Source organism: Mastomys coucha, unplaced genomic scaffold, assembly GCF_008632895.1.
Source record: "Mastomys coucha isolate ucsf_1 unplaced genomic scaffold, UCSF_Mcou_1 pScaffold20, whole genome shotgun sequence".
Taxonomy (NCBI): Eukaryota; Metazoa; Chordata; class Mammalia; order Rodentia; family Muridae; genus Mastomys; species Mastomys coucha.
The window spans coordinates 63,570,771-63,576,425 of NW_022196903.1; positions in this window are offsets into that span (position 1 = coordinate 63,570,771).

The following is a 5,655-nucleotide window of genomic DNA, read 5'->3' on the forward strand; positions in this document are numbered from 1 at the left end:
TTTCCCTAAGAATTTCATAAATTCATTGTTTTTAATAGCTGAGTAGTACTCCATTGTGTAGATGTATGACAATTTCTGTATAGATTCCTCTGTTGAGGGACATCTGGGTTGTTTCCAGGTTCTGGCTATTATAAATAAAGCTGCTATGAACATAGTGGAACATGTGTCCTTATTACATGTTGGAGCATCTTCTGGGTATACGCCCAGGAGTAGTATAACTGGATCCTCTGGTAGTACTAGGTCCAATTTCCGGAGGAACTGCCAAACTGATTTCTAGAGTGGTTGTACCAGTTTGCAATCCCACCAGCAAGGAAGGAGTGTTCCTCTTTCTCCACAACCTCTCCAGCATCTGGTGTCACCCAAGTTTTTTTTATCCTAGCCATTCTGACTGGTGTGAGGTAGAATCTTAGGGTTGTTTTGATTTGCATTTCCCTGATGACTAAGGATGCTGAACATTTCTTTAGGTTCTTCTCAGCCATTCGGTATTCATCAGTTGAGAATTATTTGTTTAGCTCTTTACTGTGGCATCCTGCCCCCCTGCTCTGTGGTGGTTCTGGAGTCAACGGAGGTCCTGGATTGACACTGGGTTGTGAAAACTCTGGCTCCTGAGATCAAATGGACTATGCAGCTCAGAAGTTCTAAAGAAATGAAACTCAGCCTGCTTCTGCTTTGAAGTGCTGCTTTGTATACAGACTGACATGTCCCACTGTTTACTTTAAAAGCTTGTTGGACCTTCCTTTCAAAATCCCCCTCCGGTCTCGTGTTGATTACACCGTGTCAGGCTGGTTGCAATTTGGGTTTGGATTTCGTTGGTTGGTGGTTTAGTCCCTGGGAGCTCTAGGGTCTGGTTGTATGGTATTGTTGTTCTTCCTACAGGATTGCAAACCCTTTTAGTTCTTTCAGTCCTTTCTCTAACTCCCCCATTGGGGATCTTGCACTTAGTCCATGGTTGGATATGAGCATCTGTATTTGTCAGGCTCAGGCAGAGTCTCTCAGGAGACTGCTATAATAGACTCTTGTCACCAAGTACTTTTCGGTATCCCCAATAATGTCTGGGTTTGTTGTCTGTGTATGGGATGGATCCCCAGAAGTGGCAGTCAGTCTCTGGATGGATTTTCCTTCAGTATCTGCTCCACACTTTGTTCCCCTATTTCTTTTAGGCAGGAGCAATTTGGGGTTAAAAATTTCGAGGTGAGTGGGTCTCAACCTCCCCCAACCAGAGCATTGCCTAAACTCTGGATATGGTCTCTACACGTTCTCCTCTGCATTGTTGGACATTTCAGCTAATCTCATCCCCATTGGGTGCTGGAAGTCTCTTGCTTTCCTAGCATTTGGTACTTGGTGGTGGCTACCCCCAGTTCTCCATCCCCCATTGCTACACACCTCTGTTCAAACTCCTGACCACCTGTATATCATTCCAGTCTCCTTCCATACCTGATCCTGCCCCCCTTTTCCCCTCTTGCTCCTCTCTTTCTCCTAAGTGCCTCCTATTCTTCATCTCCCATGAGTATTTTGTTCCCCTTATAAGAAGAACTGAAGCATCCACAGTTGGTCTTCTTCTTGAGTTTCATATGGTCTATGAATTGTATCTGGAGTATTCTGAGCTTTGGGGCTAATATCCACTAATCAGTGAGTGCATACCATGTGTGCTCTTTTGTGACTGGGTTTCCTAACTCAGGATGATATTTTTTTGTTGTTGTTCTTTTTATTTGCCTGTGAATATCATGAAGTCATTGTTTTTAAAAGCTAGATAGTATTCCATTGGGTAAATGTGCCACATTTTCTATAACCATTTCTCTGTTGAATGGCATCTGGCTTGTTTCAAGCTTCTGACTATTATAAATAAGGCTATTATGAACATAGTGGAGCATATGTGCTTGTTATATGTTGGAGGATCTTTTGGATATATTCCCCTAGGAGTGATATAGTTGGGGCCTCAGGTAATACTATGTCCAGTGTTCTGGGGAACTGTCAGACTGATTTCCAGAGTTGTACCAGCTTTCAATCCCACCAACAATGGAAGAGTGTTTCTCTTCTCTACGTCCTTGCCAATACCTTCTATCAACTGAGTTTTTAATCTTAGCCATTCTGAGTGGTGTGAGGTAGAATCTCAGGGTTGTTTTGATTGGCATTTCCCTGATGACTAAAGATGTTGAACATTTCTTTAGGTGTTTCTAGGGCATTCGATATTCCTCAGTTGAGAATTCTTTGTTTAGCTCTGTACCTTATTTTTAAAATAAGGTTATTTCCTTCTCTGGATTCTTTGAGAAAATCAAGAACGTAGATAAACTCTTAGCCAGACTAACGAGAGGGTACAGAGATATTATCCAAATTTGTCTTTGTTTTTGAGACAGGTTCTTACTATGTAACTATGGCTGGCCTGGATCTTACTATGTAAGCCATAATGGAATTGAACCATAGAGATACTCCATTCTCTAAAACCCAAATGCTGTGTTTAGAGAACATAACTAACACACTCTACCAAATTTTAAATCCTTAATCACTTTTTCAAAACTATCTTTCTACTGGTAAGCCCTATTCTGTTATATACAATCATAGATCAAAGTCCTCTTGTTTAAGGCTTGAAGATTCTTCTTTGCAATGTACTTTCTACTTGTTAAATCATCAAGAGATAAATTAGATTTATTTTCATACTTAGCAAAAATTATCACCATGTTTATTTTACTTTTCAAAAACCTCTGTCCTAGCATCTACAAATATTTCACTGATGTTTTTCAAATAAAATGCTAAACTAACAGCTTGATCTATTTTCATAAAATTCTGTGGAGGCAAAAGTGAATTGAAATGATAGCCTATCCTCTATTATTCCAATTTTTTTGTAAAAATAACTTAATTTTGTTAGTCCTTTCAACTTATAATGATTTTAAAATAATTCCAGAGATTTATGGAAACTTCAGTTGACAAACATAGTTTTGTTGTTTCAATCTCTTTATTTTTTTGTCTATTAAGTAGTAACTATAAACATTTCAACAAGAAATTTGGAATGTTTACCAAATTCTACTGGACAATTTATATAAATCCATAAACATTAAAAATACTCTTTTGAGTATTCCTAGAGTTGTTCACTTCCTATAAAAAATGCATAGGGAATTCAGCAACAGAGCCATGAATCTCTGAGGCTGAGCTCTATGGTCTTTGTAGGGACAGGAGTAAACTATATGCTATTGTTTCAGATAATGCTTATCTGAATTTCCAACAATTATAAGGGTATGGAATAATCAATCATTCCTTCTGTCCACCTTGGGTGAGATTTTTCTCTGGTTGCAGTACACTGAAAGAAGATTGTCTTATTACATAAGAACAACTATAGGCTGTGTATTCTAGTGCTGAAATAGGTTGAAGAGAATTCAGAGGCAAGGGGGACTTTGAGGCTTCTTCAATCCACATATTTCTGTAAACACACATCTGGCTGCATCTGTGGAACACTTTGAAGGTTTAAACACCACCAGAAACAGCTGAAGCATCCCAGACTCACACTTCTGGTTTCCTGGTGGTTTTTGCTATGATCTGAATCACTGTGGGAGGCCAAATATAACTGTGTGTACAGTAATAAGTTCCAACATCTTCGGGCTCCACACTGTTGATACTGAGAGTGAAATCTGTCCCTGATCCACTGCCACTGAACCTGGAGGGGATCCCTGAGATGGATTTGGATGCATACTTGATGAGAAGCCTTGGGGACTCATGTGATTTTTGTTGATACCAGTGGAGGTAGTTGCTAATTCTCTGGCTGGCCCTGCAGGAAAGAGTGACTTTATCTCCTGAAGTCACTGACAGGATGGCTTGAGACTGAGTCAGCATAATGTCACTTCTACAGGCTAGAAACAGAAAAAAAATATTAGTAGGATACAACATTGAATATGAAAGTCATTTCTAAATTACTTAGAAAAATAAAAGGTTTTCATTGTATCAATTTCTTTAAACAGGACATCAAATCACATGTGGTGATGGCTTCCCAATAAAGCAAGAAATTTCATATTTAAATAGTATCTCCACTTTATTGCCATTTTCAAGCAATCATACCTGAAATCCAGAAAAGCAGAAATCCCAGGAACTAAGGTATGGACACCATCTTCAAACTTCCCCTGAGTTTGTATCAATCATGACACAGCCCTGAGAAAAACATTCTTATAATGTTCTAAAGGGCAGAAACACGGAAAGGAAGAAGTACTTATGCAAATCATACTGATTTCCTGAGGTTTGTAATAAGACCTGATCAGTAGAGCACGCTCCTAGTGCCTTCTTAGAATATTTACCCTCTTGCTGGTTACCTGAAGAGATGTTGAGATTTAAAGGAGACCTGGTTTCTACTCACATGGTTACATAATTAGTATAGTCTAAGGAAGTCTCTGGGATATGTTTAGTAGTTTAAAATGAAGATCATCTCATATCCATGATCTTATTCCAGGCTTATGTTGTTTTCTTTGATATTTCTTACAGTATGGACTGAAGCATCTTTAACCACCTGAACATTCCAAGAGGCAAATCAACATGTAAACCTAAAGTGATATCAAACTACTGAAATTTAATTAACAAAAAGTAAGAAATTTTGGATGTCTTATGATGACATATTTCTCCCTAGGGTGAAATGAAATCCTTATAAACATTTACAATGTGCAAGAATAAAGAAGAACTTCAGAGGTTGAGATATCAAAATATTTTTAGCATTTTTCCAATAAGTGCCAAATAATACACTTTTCATGTCTTTCCAACAACAGTGACGTAGAGTGTCACAGAAGTATTTCTAGAATCTTGAAACAAATTTCTTCCATAGCATATGTTTTATATGCAACTTAAAAGACCACAATTGTGAGAAAGTCTAGATCAGGAGAGAAATTCTCATCAGTGCCATTTAAAGAAACAACTTTTCCTATCACTTGGGTCATATAACCAAGCTATAACATACTTATTATATAAAAACTATGTCTGAGCTTTTGAAAAGCCTCAATGGCTGCAACATTGACTACCAAGCCCCTGGAAGAATGAGAATAGAAGTAAAGAAGAGCCCCAGTTCACTGTAGGTGGGAAGGCAATAACTATGAAATCACTGTGCATTTTTCTAAAACAGCTACAGATATCACTACTACATTACCCAGTTATGCCATTTCTGTGGATATACTTAAAGGATTCTATAGCCTTCAACAGACATAAAATCACATCCATGTATTTTGCAGCTCAATTCAAAATAGCTAGAAGTTGAATCAATATCGATATACACCACAAGATAAATGGTTAATTGAAATGTAGTACAGTGGTTCAATGGAATTTATGTAGATAGGAAGAATCATGAAACTATGAACACTTTGGAAAATGTATGGTCCTGGAAAAATTATAATTAAATTTTTCTATTTTTTCTTTTTTTCTTTTCTTTCTTTTGCTTTTGTTTGTTGTCTTTGGTGTATTTTTTCTTTTTTCTTATTAAATATTTTCTTTATTTACATTTAAAATGGTATTCCCTTTCATGGTTTCCCCTCCAAAAAAAAAATAACCTACTCCCCCTTCCCTCTTCCTACTACCAACACGCCCTCTCCTGCTTCCTGGCCCTGGTATTCCCCTACACTGGGGCATAGAACATTCATAGTACCAAGGGCCTCTCCTCCTATTGATGACCGACTAGGCCATCCTCTATTATAT